Genomic DNA, 16,223 nt, shown 5'->3' on the forward strand with positions numbered 1-16,223 from the left:
GCAGGAAGGGCCAGGCCTGGAGAGACTGGGCTGAGCTGGGAGCCGTCAGGGCCGTCTCTCGCTCCTCATCTAGGCTCCCCTCGGCCAGCTGGCTTCCTTCCTCTCTCTCCTTGCCAAGCAGAGCCTTCCATTCCTCGGAGGCCATGGCTACCCTGAGTAACTGTGGCCACTCTTCTGGCTTCAGCCCAGCCACGCGGACAGTCCAACTGGGCTGTCCTTTCCTCTCCTTTCCTTCCCAAATCCTGCTGTTTGGGAGAGAGAACTGATTGGCCCACACTGGGTCATGTGTCCAGCCTGAGTCTAATCACCCACAGCTAGGGTGCAGTATGCGGTACAATCCCGCACTCCCCCTCCCGGAAGTGGGGGTGCGGGGGGAGGTTGCTGCAGATAGAAGGGTCTTTGGCGCATAGGCTGTGCAGAAGACCTCCCTGGAAGTGGCCGTAGGCAGGGACCTACCTCTGCATCCACCTCCTACCTTCTCCTCTCCTCATCCCACTCTGGCCAATTGCCCACAGAGAACATTTTTAAAATGTGCAACTGGTTCTAGGCCTCCAGCAATCTGTAAGTCATCAGCTAAAGCTTTGTCCCGTCAATGGAGTTAATGATATTTGCATCCTTATCGTTATCATTATTGAGCCCTTACTGAGGGCTTCCTATATTCTACGCACTGGGCATAGCCCTTTAGACATTTTTGTTTTTTTCATTTAATGTTCACAGCACTATGAGGCAGATGCCATTATCATCCTTCCTTTACAGCAGTGGTTCTCAACCTTCCTAATGCTGCGACCCTTTAATACAGTTCCTCATGTTGTGGTGACCCCCCAACCATAAAATTATTTTTGTTGCTACTTCATAACTGTAATTTTGCTACTGTTATGAATCATAATATAAATATCTGATATGCAGGATGTATTTAGGCGACCCCTGTGAAAGGGTCGTTCGACCCCCAAAGGGGTCGCGACCCACAGGTTGAGAACCGCTGCTTTACAGACTGAGAAACTGAGGCACTGAAAGGGGAAGCTGCCTGCAGATGTCACCCTGGAGTGGCAGAGCTGGTATGTGTGTGTGTGTGTGTGTGTGTGTGTGTGTGTGTGTGTGTGTGTGTGACTCTGGGCTGGAGGCTGCGGGACATGGAGCTCTGGGGCTTCTGGTTGAGAGCAAAGCCTCCCCACAAACAAGAAACTCAGGGCCAGGACTCGGGCATGGCTGGAAGGGGTCACAGGAGAAGGAGGAATCCTGAACAGGCCATCTGGAAAGACTAAACGACAGCACGCCCAAGTCCCATCCCAGTGCCTGGCTTAAGACACACATTCCTTCCCCCCATCCCACCCCTTTGCAATTCTCCCTCGTGTCAAATTTGCGCTTCTGACACAAATGACGCACTGGTCTAAGAAAAGCACCACTTGTGAACTTGAATGCACAGGCGTGAGCTGAGAAAGCATAACGCGTTTTCCCTCTCCCGCCAGAGCGAGCACCAAGGCTTCAGAGTAAACTGGTCCAGGGCTGGGCGGGGGTCCTTGCAAGGGATCAGGCTGGATTCAGCTTCTGAGTTCTCCTCCCTGGGGTGCAGGGCACGGGGCAGAGGCAGCCGGCTCTGGCTGCAGAGCTGGGCCGTGGAGCACTTTGTCAAGGAGACCCTTTGGTCTGGTTGACCAAGAATAGGCCAGAATGTTCTGGGTGGCAGGGCAGGGACAGCATTCCTCTTCCAAAGACTGAGCAACAGACCTGAGCCCCACCCACACTTTTTTTTTTCTTTTAAACAAACCACCAAGGAATGAGTAGTTCTGTTCCAGGCATTGTGCCAAGCAGGTTACACGGATCCCAGCCACGACCACTTGCACAGCCTTGGGAAAATTAGTTAACCCTCCGAGCTTGTCTCCTCACCTGTGAAATGGGTTTAATCATGTGCCTGGCTCATAGGGTTAAATGAGGATTAAATGAGTTAACACAGTAGCAATCTTAGTGAATGCTGGCCAGATTTCAGCATTATTTATATGTATTCGTCAATTTGACCTTCACAATGACCCTGAAAGGTAGGAACAATTGTCCTCTTCTAGGATGGGCCCGCTGATGCGTTTGTAGAGGGTGCAGCAGTCTGGGTGAAGTGGGGAGCTGATGCAGGTGATTTGCAAAGGCCTCTCAGCCAGTAAGGGGCAGGAGCAGGGTTTGAATGTTGAGGTAGGAACCTAAACCAGCATTAATAACACAAAGAGCACTTCCCCGGGGGGTGGTCACTGACCCCCTCTCTATTGCTCTCTCGGCCTAGGGGGTTCTGGCCTGGCCCTCTGTCCATGCAGAGTGCTGGGGGCCCTGCTGGCTTCCTTTCCTCAAAGCCACCCTGAGCCAAGACGGCTGGGGGCATGGGACCCATCAGCCCTTGTGGTTTCTGGGTGGTCTCACCAATGTCAGGGACACATTCCCCATTGGCTCCCACAGACTTCCTCTCCAGGGCCCTCTGGTGCCACTGGGCACACAGAGAGCCTCTGGCAAACGTCAGGAGCTGCCGAAGCATTTGGTTACTTTGCTCATTTTATTAATAAATGCGCAGTGGTGCCAACTCATGGAAACTGCTGCCTGGGAACAGGAGTGCGAACATGCTCTGGGGAGTTCTCTGGCTGGATCGTAGCAACGGGCTCTATGGCGGGAGGGAGGCGGGCAGCCGGATGGTCCAATTTAGGGCATCCTGGGGCATCCAAGGACCTCTGGGTCTGTGGAGACCTTTATGGGAAAAGGAGAGTTGGGAGGAACCGGATGGGAAAAGCCTGGTGCCCTGACCCTTCAGCCAGAGGACTTTGAGCTGCTTGGGCTGGAGGCCTCGCTCGGCTCAGCAGCATGCGGTCCCATAGTCACATCTTCCCCCAGGGGCGGCTGGACCCTGCGTACACGCATGGAGCAGGGAGGTCGCTGGCAGCAGTACAGCGCCTGCTGAGGATCTTAACCCCAAAGCAAGGAGGAAGGCAGGGCGGCATCTGGGCCAGGTGCTGGGCTGTGCGGGAGGGAAGTGCAGGGCCCGAGCCTGGCACACAGCGGACCTCCGTGTGCACAGCTAGCATTGCAGCCCCTGTCCAGGATGCTGTAGAGAGATGCCCAGGAGCGATGTGCCCAATAAGGACAGGCCAGAAAAGCGGGCCTCCGTGGAAGTGGCTGGCAGGAAACCTGGCGGGGGCAGGCTCAGGCCGCCAGGCCTCCAGGCTCCGTGTGCAGGCACAGAAATGCGCCTCTCCAGTGAGGATGTGTGTTCTCTTCTATTACTGGCCGGTGAATAAATAATCGGAAAGCCTTGCCAGGATCTGCCGTTTACCCTTTAAGGGCATGAACTTGGGGAGTTAAAAAAAAAAAAAAAAAGCCTCCCAGACAAGAGCCTGGGCTGGGAGAAGTGTTTCTCCTAGTCGTCGTCATGGAATGAGCTGGACGGATGGCGTGGTGCTGGCAGGAACCTGGGGATTCCCAGGAGAGGGGCCCCTCATCCCCCGTAGGCGGACACCAGGGCCTTGGCACCACCTGGACGGCCACCTCCGGCAGGAAGCCAGCAGCCCAGGTGGCACAATCCTGGGCTCCTCACAGCACAGCCTGGGGTGCTCCACCAAGTCTGCTCATGCCCTTACCCCAGCAGAAAGGTGGATCGCACATATTCAGCACTTGCATTCCTTTATAAACAGAAATGGTGTGCCGCTGCACTCACACATTATGAACGTTATGGAACATGCACAGAAATTAATGGAAAATTAAATTAGATTACAATAAAACCGCCTTTTCAAAGGTTTTAATAATGGTGAATGGCTTTTTGGCATCGTTAGCTAACATCTCGAAGCAAAAATCTATACTGACTTTTGGGCTCATTAGTATTAATAGTGGATATAAACTCATTGCAAATTGCCTTCTCACGTACGTTTGAAATTTGGGGACCACTTTCTTGTTAGAGCCAATTATGTTGTTATTACCTTTTCCTCCCTGGGGCTGAGCAGGAGGGAAGGCCCACACCGTGCCCAGCTCTGGATTCGAGGCTTGTGTTACGTTCGTTGTCTTTTCCTTGTTTTCCTCCTCTCTTTTTATGTCCTTTGTCCATCGGGTGAAAAATCAGTTGAAGGGTGTTCTCATCTACAAATCTGCTGGACCAATCTCACACGAAAAGAAAAATTCTTCAAAATGCTAACAGCAAGGAAGAGAGCCTGCTGCCAGCTTCTCTGTGTGGCCCACGTCCACCCTTCCCCGAGTGACGACCCACATAAAGACCAAATGGGGACCTCGGTGTCCACCTGTAGATACTAGTAACATTTACTTCTTCTTCTTTTTAGAGGGGACACAGGGGCAGAGAACTATCCCCACTGAGGAGACCCGTATCAAGCACGTCACCTTCCCCATCGCCTCCTGACGTATCTCTATTGCAAACAGTAGCAGCAGGAGCTTGTGGGGAAAAAATGTAGATATGATCAAGTCACTGCCCCTCCCTTGGGAAAAAGTAAAACTTCTTCCCAGGTCTTGCTGCTTCTCAAACTTCCTCTGTGCCTGAACCCTCCCTCCTCCTGCCCCACACTGTACCCGCCATGAGGGCCTCTTGGAGCTCCTTGGCCCAGTCTCATACCTCCACCCGGTAGGACCTGTGGCCGGCTCCCTCTCATCCTTCAGGTTCCAGTTCTAATGTCATGCCTTAGAGAGGCCAGGGTCAGCCTCTTATCTATAGAATATTACTACCCCTCCCCCCCCATTCTCTTTCTCTCAGGGCTCCTTTATGACCTTTAAGGCAAGAATCACATGTGGTCTTTGTATAAATCTATGGACTCTGCTGGCTCCTCCATCAGATGGTAAGCTTGGGGACCACCGGGGAGCAGGCACGCCTCTTCTTTCACTGCGGTATGCCAGAATCCAGATGTTTTGGGGATATACAGGTTCCCAATAAATAAACGAATAATGAAATGAATGAGTCAGGTTTTAGAGCATCTACAAATGTTTTCCTGGATGGGGCTTGTCTCTTGGCCACAGCTGGAAGCTACTGGATATGGGAAACTGCTCCCCCCTACCCCCTTTCCGGTCAGGCCCAGCAACAGCTGTGAGGCAATTTGCAGACCTTGATCACCCGTGATAAGCTGATGCCCAGGGGAGGGACAGCCACCAGCCTCACGCTGGTGTCAACAGGTGAGGCTGCTCCCCGGCACCAACCACTGACGGGCTTTTGCTCACTGCCTGCCTCTGGAGGGAAATGCAAGCCGATCCTCTGGGAAACCCTGGAGAGAAAGCAGGAGAAAACATCTCCTTTCAAGAGAGGGACCCAAAGGGACCCTTGTTCTACCAGATTCCTTGACAGTCTCAGTGAAATGAACCTTTTTATTTCGTTTTCTTTGAAACGAAGCTCTTTTAATAGCTTTTTAAAAGAAAACAGAAGCACAGGGGAATGACTGGGGTAGGAAGTGCTGGGGACCATTTCTAAACGTCCTTCCCTCTTTGAGTCTCGGCTATGTGAAAGGATTGGCCTTGACAACCCAAAGCGAACGAACGGTGGACGAGGGGACGGATGGTAGGCTCCCAGGATGGGCTGGAAGGTTCCCAGAAGGTGGGGGCAGCCTGGGGCCTGGCTGCAGGGGCGGGAGGCGCGAGGAGGAAGAAGGCTGTTGGAGGGAAGTGGGTGTGGTAGATAGAGCCTCAAACCATGCAGCAGGACACCTGGGTTCCAGTCCCAGCTGTGCCGCTGACTTGTTGCGTGATGTGGCCCCTTCCCAGGCCACAGTTTCCCCATCAGTGAACCTGGTAGGAGAGGGTTAGACCAATAACCTCTGAGCTCCCCGGGGCCTGATGTGTGGGAGAGCCGCCCCTGCCCCACTGGGCCACCTCCTTGCTCTCGCGGAGGACAGAGGTGCCACGCGGATTCTCAGGCCGCTGGCAGCTTGCTGCTGGGCCTGCTAATCCCCCTTCACCCCGCGGCTGCCTGACTACTGTTGCCATGAGGGGCTCGTGGGGCCTCCTCTCCCAGGAAGAGAGGACTTTGTAACCTGGCAGGGGAAGGAGGCAGGCCTGGCCTCTGCCTGCCCCGTCACCCGCCAGCGGCCCCCAGGCCATCTGTTCTTCAGGCTGGATCCCAGCAGAGAGGCCATTCAGCGCTGTGCCTGTGTGTGCCCCCCTTCCAGGCCCAGGCCTGAGCAGATGGCCCACCCGCCACCTCCCGCCCCACCCCCCCTCCAGATCTCAGGAGCCCTGAGGCCCAGCTGCACTTGGGGGCGGTGGGGTCTGCCCTTCTCTGGCAGAGTGCTCAGCCCCCGATTCCAGGCCCTGGACCCCTGCCTCACTGGGCCTCTGTTGCCAGGCCTGGGGCCCTCCCTACCTCCCCGCAGCCCCACCCCTGCTGGCCTCAACCTCAGATACCACCAGGCCTGCCCCCTGGGTCCGCACAGGAGGCACCAGCCGTCTGCCTAAGGCCACACAGCTCCTCAGGGTCAGCCAGCCTGGGACAGAGTCTCCGAGAGTTCACTGCCTCTCAGACCGCGGAGCATCAGGGTCACTGGGGGTGGGAGGGTAGGAATGCCACTCCCTGGGCCCCGGCCCCGCAGAGTCTGACCCAGGAGGCCTGAGGCCTGCAAGGGGCCCTATTAGTCTGCGTTCTTGCTAAACTCGCAGGTGATTTCCGGAAGGTCTCATAGGCACTGCCACCCTGCCTGTGGTCTGTTTCTTTCCGGCCCGAAAGGCAGTGGAACACCTGTGACAGGGGCAGGACCGGAGCCATCATCCCCATTTCAAGAGTGAAGATACTGAACTCCCAAAAGGCACAGTGTCACAGCGCGGATGTCACACAGCCAAGTCCTGCCCCAGCCGGGCCTGGGCGCTTCTGGCTTCCTAGTGAATGGCTTTGGGGCAACAGTCCTCTGCCAGGTCCTGGGGGAGATCAGGGGGGCCCACACACCCCCACCGCCCTTCCTCTTCCCCCTCCCTCTTCCCCCTTCCCCCTCCTGGTTTAAACACCCCGAGGCCCCAAGGCCTGCAAAGAAGATGGGGTCTCCACTCACCCCAGCGCACTCCTAAACAAGCAGCACTAAACTCTAAAATGAGTGTAAGGAAACCCCAGGATGGCAATAGCACTTTGATGAGGTTTTTTACATTAAATTCCTTATGACCACCTCCTTTCTTTTTTGGGGTGGGGAGGTGGCCTGCTATGTGGTGCCTGAGCAATACCCCCACTTCCTCAAGTTCACTGTCTCAGGTGCCCCAGCCAGTGTGGGGTCTGGGTGAGGGACTGGCTGCCCAAGGAGAGCTGCCCTCTCATCCCTGACCTGGTCCCTCCTCAACTCCCTCATTTCCACCCAGTTTTCTTCCCTAGCAGCTGGGATGCCCCCGCCAGGGGTGCCTGGCATCTCAGAGGGCCCTGGCAGGCAGACTTTGGTTGCTGGGCACTTGAAACGCATGCCTCTGTCTGCCTGACCATCTGCTCCCCTTCCTGCGGGGGCTGTGGGCAAGGCCAGGCTCCACCCCCCCACCCCCCGCTACATGCCTTGGAGGAAGTGCCCCCCACTAACCTCTTTAGAGAGGAAAGAGACCCCAGAGAAGGGCAGCCCACCCAGGACGCAGCCCAGAGCTGCTCTCTCCACGTGGCCCACTGGTGCGAGATGGTACTGGAGAATGGAGAAGCTAGGAGGGACTTCAGGGCTAAGAAAGCTGTGCTGTGTGCCCTTGAGTAGGTCATTTAACCTCTCTGAACCTCACCAAGGTAAAACAGGGCCAACATTCTAATCTGGCCCAACAGCATTATCCACAGTTGAAAGGAAACAGCACATGCACACACACACACACACACACAGCGTTTAGCATAGAGACACTGTCCTTACTGTCACTATGAACTAGTTTGACATCAGAAGAAAGAGCCCGGGAACGGAAGTCGCCCGGGCCACCTGCGTTCTCATTGGGCTCTGCCACTGATGGGTGGGTGGTTTTGAGCAATTCCCCCAACTCTCTTTGGCCTCAGTTTCCCCATCTGTAAAACAGGAGTGTGGGACCAGGTGACTTCTCTAGCTCCTTCCAAGGCTGCCTTTCCCTCCCTCCCTCCCTCGCTTTCCATAGCTCCCATTGACCCTCCCCCCAAGCAGTTAAATGTCACCATTTCTAGGAAGCCTTTCCCAAGATCCCTAAGCTGCGAGCCGCTCTGGGCAACCCCCACCGCCCCCACTCCATTCCCCCCACTGACCCCCGCAGGAAAAACATGTCCCAGGCTGTGCGCCGTGCATGCTTCCTTAGCCTCTGATGGCAGCCCCGGGGAGAACCAGGGGGTTAAGGTGACACTTTGTCAGCTCCCTTGGGCTGGTATTATTCCCTCCATTTTACAGACAAAGACACCGAGGGCCTGGGCATGAAGCACCCCCTGCGACACAACTCGGGGAGCCTGGGAGTGCCAGGGCCCAGCCTGATTTCTGCAGTGACTCAGCGCGTCGACAATCAGGACGGCCGTGGTTACTCCTTAAATTGGTTATTTTTCACTGTTGACTCTGCTGTGTGGGCCTCTTTTTTCTCCTTTCGCTTTTCAGTTTGCATTCACCGGGCTGGGGGAAGGGACTGAGTGTAAAACAAAGCCGAAGGAGAAGGAAGAAGAGGAGAGGGGTGGGAGGGCTGGGCAAAGGAGAGGGGCCAGGATGGCTGGGGTTTCTCACGGTCTCTGGGGCTGCCACGGACCTTGGTGGGGGCTGGAGGCTGGGGGAGGGGGAGTAGGAGTGGGGGCAGAGGTGACAGAAGGTGAGTGGGGGAGTCCGAGGGTAGATGCACCCGTGGGAGGCTCTGAGTAGGCTTCGTATGCTTGGGCCGGGAGCTGTGTGTGTAGGAGGGGGCAGCTCTCACAGTGTCCCCGCATCCCCACACTTTTCAGACACCTACCAGGTGCCCGGACTGTGCTAGGCACAAGGTACAGCAGGGAGCAGACTCAGAATCGAGCTGTCAAATCCACAACTGAGCTGCTGGGGTCGCTTGGGGGTCTGTGGCACCCACTCTTGGGCTAGACCAGTGGTCGGCAAACTCATTAGTCAACAGAGGCAAATATCAACAGTACAACGATTGAAATTTCTTTTGAGAGCCACATTTTTTAAACTTAAACTATATAGGTAGGTACATTGTTATTAACTTAATTAGGGTACGCCTAAGGCTTAGGAAGAGCCACACTCAAGGGGCCAAAGCGCCGCATGTGGCTCGCGAGCCGCAGTTTGCTGACCATGGGGCTAAGGTATGAGGGGTGCAGGTGGGGGTCGGGAAAGGCGTCCAGCGTGAGTGAGCTGAGATCAGAGGAGCATGAGTCCATGCTGGCAGCCGAAGGCCGTGGCAGGGCCCCAGCGGAGGGAACAGCACCCAGGATGGCCCAGGCGCGGGGCGGAGGGATGCTCTGGAGGGCACCTGGGAGTAGCACCTGCTAGATGTGTGTCTCCGTCAGCTCCTCTGATGCAACAGTGGGTTCCAGCCGTCACTCGTTTCCTATGCGTACATACACGTGTGCAGGCGGCTTTCATTCCTTCATTCGTCTGAGCTGGAACGACATAACAATCTTGACGAATGAAGTGCAAGAGCTGTGAGGGCCTTTACCCTGGGGCTGTGGTTGCTGCCGCACAGGCCACATCCTGTGCCCATCCTCCCACAGTGAGTCCGGGGCGCTGCTCTACCCTGTCATCCACTAGTAGTAATTATCGCCCTCTCCCCCTGTGATACGTGTAGAGTAAGTTGCTGGGGATACAACGGTGAGTGAGATAAATGAGGTTTGTACCTTCAAGAAGGGTATATTCCAGAAGAGGCAGATACAATAAACAGGAAAATTTAAACATGTCCCAGCAAAGGAAACCTTAGATGGTGACACAAGCTGTGTAAGGGCAGTGAGGCAGGGCAGTGACAGGGGTCTCCTGTGACGTGCGGTCTGGGAAGGCGCTCCGGGGTGACCTTTCAGTTGACATCAGCAGCTGGAGAGAGGCAGGGAAGGCCTGAGGGAGAGCATTCCAGGCAGAGGAAACAGCATGTGCCAAGGGCCCAAGGTGAAAACAAGTTCGGTGGCTGGAACTAGGAAGGCGGACGTGGTGTGGCTGGAAAGAAAGGACTAAGAGGCAGGAGCCAGAGAATGCAGGGCTTTGCTGGCTACAGTAACGTTAAAATATATATATGTTTATATTGAGTTCAGAAGGGAAGGGAGAGGGAGAGAGAGAAACATCGATGATGAGAGAGAATCATCGATTGGCCGCCTCCTGCATGCACCTCCCCTCCCCCACTGGGTATCAAGCTCACCACTCTGACGTGTGCCCTGACGGGGAATCAAACCGTGACCTCCTGGTTCATAGGTTGAGGCCCAACCACTGAACCATGCCGGCCGGGCAAGGGTGACTTTTTATTCTAGATTTTATTCTAAGTCGCAGGGAAAGGCATATTTCGTAATCTCTGATCAGCCTTTTCAAAGCTCTCTTGGACTCCAGGAGAGTGACCTGGAGGAGGCAAAGTTATGAGCTAGGGGACCATTTAGGAGGGAAGACAGCAGGTCCACGAGAGAGGACGGTGGCTTGGCTGAGCACCAGGGAGCGTGTGAGGGGAGACAGTGGCAGCTGAGGTGAAGAGGCACAGAGGGCAAGACGGAACTGGGTCCTCTTCCTGCTCCAGATTAACAACAGTAATAATGTTCATGAGGACAAAGCGCCTTTACAGCCACTTTCCTCCCTTTGTGAAATGGACAGGACACTGGCTATGGGCCCATTTTCAGCTGTGTACACTGAGGCTGAGAGAGGTGAGGAGTCCTCTGAGGTCCGCAGAGCCCGGAGGAGACTCACAGGAGCTCTCTCCCTGCCGCAGCAACCCTGCCGACACCTGCTCTTTCCGTAGGCCTGGCTCCAGGACCCCGTGGGAGCAGCCAGGCAGAGTGCGCTTCGTTTATTGGCAATTTTTGCAATCAGAAAAATGCAGGGGAGCTGCAGCTCCACGTGCTTGGATTGGCAAGTGCACGCTGTGCCCTTCCTTCACTATAAGGATATGAAATAATAATGTACACTCAGCAACCAGAACACTTCCTGCAACCCCTTCCTTCAGCCCCACCTCCACAGAAGGGCTCCCAGAATGCCCCGGGGTCTGTGGGGTCTGGGGAGGCTTGAAGGCAAAAGGAGAGCTGTCCTGGGAGCCTTCCATGTATCCTTAACTGCTTCTCACCTGATTGTCAAAATAATCGTGGCCCGGCCGGCGTGGCTCAGTGGTTGAGTATTGACCTATGAACCAGGAGATCACGGTTTGATTCCTGGTCAGGGCACGTGCCCGGGTTGCAGGCTTGATCCCCAGTGTGGGGCCTGTAGGAGGCAGCCAATCAATGAGTCACTCTCATCATTGATGCTTCTATCGCTCCCTTTCCCTTCCTCTCTGAAATAAAAAATATATATATACATATATATTTTTAAAAAATTAACAAGGCCACAGAGCTAGGAGTTGGCAGAGCCATTGGCAGCTCTGTGGCGTTCAGAAGTCAGGGTCTGAAGCTTGTCACCAAGCATTAAAGCTATCGGAGGGTTCCACCCAGTGCTAGAAGAGGCCTACTGTGTGCCAGGCCCTGTGCTAAGCGGTGGGACAGCTCCGTGAAGATGAGTCAGACCCAGAGCCACCTAATGGAGGCAGACATAACACTAGCTCCCCTAATGCAGTGTGTCAGGTGCTGTCACCAGGCCTCCCAGGACTGGAGGAGACAGATTTGAAGGCTTTCTGGTGTGTATGTATGGGGGGGGGGAGGTGATGCTGGAAAGACATCACAGAGATGAGACAGCCTGTGGATGGGAGGAGGGCATTCCCGACACAGGGCATTCCTGGGCCAAGGCCCGGAGGGCTGGTGTACTGGAGTGTTTGGGGTACGCAGGGGCTGGTTCTCAGAGCCTGGGCATGGTGGGGAGTGTGGGGCAGGGCCTGGTGTGCTGACCCCCCACACTCCCCACCCCCAACACAAACAGCCATGGCTGTTCTTTGACACCATCTGCTCAGTGGACACCAGTGTTCCGGCTGCAGAGCCCCCTGTGCCAGACCCTCCCCCAGGCCCCTAGATGTGCACAGTACTTCCATCCTGTCACTCTGCGCCCCAATGGGGAAACAGGCAGCAACTGATCCATGGTGGCTATAAAACCCTCTGGGGGGCACGAGGTAAAAAGCATGGGCTTTGAACCCAACAATTTCAGGGACTGGAATGCTTAGCGTGTGGACCCAGACCCTTCTGGGCCTCACGTCCCTGCCTGTAAAGTGGGCCACCTCACTGAGGCTGCCAGGAGTTGGATGCACAAGCCACCTGTCCTGCAGCCAGGAGTTGCCCAACATGTTGGTCTTTTTCTTTCACTCTCCCCCAAATCAGAGTGAGGGTCCGGCAAGGAGGGGAGGTGGTGAGTGGAGTGGGGGGAGCTCTGGCTCTGCCTCTGGAGCCCCCAGGGCCAGCTGCCTCTGAGGGCCTCTGAAGGGAGTGAGGAGTCCTGGGCAGGTGCAGCCCCGTGCCCGGAGCCCCAGCGCCCAGGAGGAGTTCCCAGCCCACCCTCAGATCCAGGCCAAGTGCCCTCAGGGCCTCTGGCGCTTGCCAGGGCCCTCCGCTGCTCCTCTGAGCAATTACATAATGAAGCCTGGGTGCGTGGCTGCGGAGCCGCCTTTGTTATTGCAATCTGCCTAGGCAGCAGCAGCCCTCGAGTATTAATACACCAATCACTCACGGTGCCAGGCTAGGCTTTATTTATGTAGATTTGGATTGGGGTACCTCTGAGGGAATCATAAACAGACACACGGGCCTCCTCTCCCGGGAGGGAGGAATGGAGCCGGCCCCTCAGCACGGAGCCCCCCTCATCCCGACCCGGTCCACAGTCTGATCTTGAGATCGCAAACAAAAATACTCCTGCCCTTGCAGCTCAGTTGGTCGGAGTGTCATCCCTACACCAGCCAGGGCACAGTCCCCAGGGACACTCATTACCCTGCCCGGGCGAATGGGCAAAACCAAGTGTCCAGTGTCCTTTCACAACTAGGAATCTGCTTCACGAACTCCACATGGTTCTCAAACCTCAGCTCCTCTGGGAATCTCCGGGGGCTGGGGAAACGCAGGCTGCTGCCCAGCCCCTCCCTGTCCCTGCGGGTTCCCATTCCGTGGTGTGAAGCGGGACTGAGACGTTGCCTTTCTAACACATGCCCTGTGATCACACGATGAGAACCGCTGCTCCAAGGCGATTTTATGAATTAGAATCTGTTGGCACAGGGGACGCTCAGCACTTTGAATCTGGACCCAGCCCGAGGCTCCTGTTGCTTTGGCAGAAGTGTCAACGTGCCCACCAGGAATAATCCATACTCCATCCTGCCTGAGTCCTGGAAGCTTCCCCCTTCATAGCACAGAGCCACAGGTGTCCTGGGCCTAGGGTTCAAGGTCCTCAGACGTGTCCCCCACCCGCGGCTGGTGGAGGATGGTGTTCCTGCAGGAAGCCACATGCACTCCCCTCCACTTCCACTCCACGTTCATTCACTGAGTCAATGAACAATTACTGAGCCTTTCTGGTGAGCCAGGCCCTGAGCTCAGGACTTAATGTAGAGTCTCACTTAATCCTCCAAGTACCCTGTGAGTCATCACAGTTTCCCTCTTTCCATTTGACAGATGAAGAAACGGAGGCTCAGAGAGGCCGAGAAACTTGCCTGAGGCCAGAGAGGAAGTTGGGGAGGACTAGGCCCGTGGCCCTAAACCCCAGAAGGTCTGACTCCCAAGTCCTGCTCTCACCTGTCCCCTTAAGTTTCACTCTGCTGGATGCAGAAAAGGGCTCACGGTGGCCCTCTGGCTCCAGAGCTGTCACATCCTTCCTTTGGGAAAGGCTGGCCTCCATCCTGCTGTCTGTCCCCGCAGGTGAGGAGCTGCTTGGCATTCCACAGCAGCAGCAGGAGAAGGATTCCCAGGAGGGGGAGTGGCCTGGCGGAAGAGGGTGGAGGGGAGGCCTGTCTCAGAGTTCCTGAGCTCCCAGCTGCTTCTCCCAGGCGCCAAGGCTCTGTTCAGCCTGGGACCACCGGGGTGGGGAGGAAAGCCCCAGAGGTCTTACCAGGGAAGGAAGCTCTAGAGGAAGTGAGGGGAACCAGGGAGAGAAACCGGTGGGAAGGATGAGTGCCCAGCCCCTCTGCCTCATTCCTTGGGACAGTGGCCTTTTTGTCCTGGGCCAAAATGATGCTCCTTGTGGCAGCTTCACCCACCCTGGCCTGACAACCCCAGAGCCACCTTTCACAGTTTACAAAGCACCAGCACCCCTGCGGCCCTCTCCCTCCCTCCTCCTCTGGCTGCCTGTTAATAAGACCAGCAACAATCATTTACTACGTGCCCGCTCCTTGCTTTACAGGCATCCACGCTGTTAAACTCCCAATAAGCCCAGGAGGTAGGCACTACTGATATCTCCATTTCACAGAGCAGGAAACTGAGGCTCAGAGAAATGAAAGCACCGACCCATGGTCCCATAACTAGGATTTGAACCCAGGTCCATCAGCTCCAAAACCTCTGGACTCAATCACAAGGACCTCTGCCAACATCCTCTTCCAGGATGTGCTCCTCCTCCCCCACCTCCCACCCCCACATCCCCATGGAGGGGATGGCTGCTGAGACCTCTCTCCAGGCTCTATCCCTACGACCAGGCTCAACCCCTCACCCTCGCCTCTCTCCTCCACTGCCCAGGTTCTGAAACTAGGCCCAAAGCCTGCATCTTTTTATTTTTTAAATATATTTTTATTGATTTCAGAGAGGAAGGGAGAGGGAGAGAAATAGAAACGTCAATGATGAGAGAGAATCAATGTTTGGCTACCTCCTGCATGCCCCACACTGGGGATCGAGCCCACAACCTGGGCATGGGCTCTGACCAGAATCCAACCATGACCTCCTGGTCGATGCCTAACCACTGAGCCACACCAGCTGGGCAAACCAGCATCTTTAAAATCCAATTGCATTTGTATTCTTCCTGGGGCAATTCACAATCCACAAGTGATTTCTGGTGCAGACAATGACATTCCTTGTGCCCATGCCATCGCCAGCACCCACCTGCACAGGCCCACACAGACACACAGACTCACTCACTCACACCCAGGCGCCAAGGTGCGGCCGCTCCTGCCCCTGCAGGGCAGAGGGAAGCCCAGCTGCTCCCGGGTGGAGGAAAGTGACCCTCCCCCAGCTGGCCTTCCTGGCTCCATCCCTCTTTTATCTCTCTTTTGAGGGAAAGACTTCATAATAATGAGAATCACAATAATAATGATAATCACAGGAATCAGCCTTCCCAGCTTACAAACCTTTTTCATCTAATTGCCTCACTTGACTCTCCCAGGCTCTGAGAGGCAGGTGCTTTTATATTTCCATGTTGCAAGTGCAGCAGAGGGCCCCACCGCCAGTTAGGAGCAGAGCCAGGGCCCTAACTCCCTTCTCACACCCTCAGTTCCTTCTCGTGCATCATAATGACAGCTCATTGTTACCAGGCACTGAGAACCTATTCTTGCTTAGATTTGGCTGCGCGTTATGAATGCCAGTTTTAATCCACACAATAGCCCAGCGAGGTGAACTTTTTAATGCTCAAGGTAGAGATGAGGTAACTCGGGAAAGTTAAGGGCAGAATGGCAGTCTAAGGAATGTTCCCGAACTAGATGCACATCACTTTAGACAAGTGTGGGAAGGAAGAGAACAAGAGCTTCTATGGGAGCTTTAGGGAAAGTGGATGCTGGGGGGGGGGTGCGGGAGGGGGGCAGCGGGGGTGGTGGTGGTGGTAATGAATAGTCTCTTCCTTCTACTCCGGCCCTCCAATTACACTTTGCCTGTGTAATTGTGAGCTGTGTCATTTACTACTGTCTCTGTGTGCCTAAGGCCAGTCACCAAGAGGCTGGGCCTGGATTTGAACCTGGCAGTCTGGTTCCAGAGCGCACGTGATTAACCTTTAAGGAACTAGTGCAGAAAGAACTCAGACCTGCAGTCCAAATGCCCAGCTAGCTAGACGCCTGGGGCACCACCGCTCACCTCTCTCTGCCCCGTTGACTTGTCTTGTGAAATGGAGCATGTCATCAACCTTGCCTTCCTCCGCCCTCCCCCCTCACCCCCCTTCCCTCCCTCCCACACATTTGTGACCATCAGACAAGATGAAGAGAGGCGGGCTGTTTTCTAAGGAGGAGGGTGCAGGCAGGGTCTTGGAAGTTGGGGTGAGCACATGACTGGTCACCGAGGGTCAAAATGAGTCCAGAATCTGGGGGGAAGGGTGTTGCTTATAGGAGCCTGGTTCTTTAGGCTGGAAGGC

This window comes from Myotis daubentonii, chromosome 9, assembly GCF_963259705.1.
Source record: "Myotis daubentonii chromosome 9, mMyoDau2.1, whole genome shotgun sequence".
NCBI classification, from domain to species: Eukaryota; Metazoa; Chordata; class Mammalia; order Chiroptera; family Vespertilionidae; genus Myotis; species Myotis daubentonii.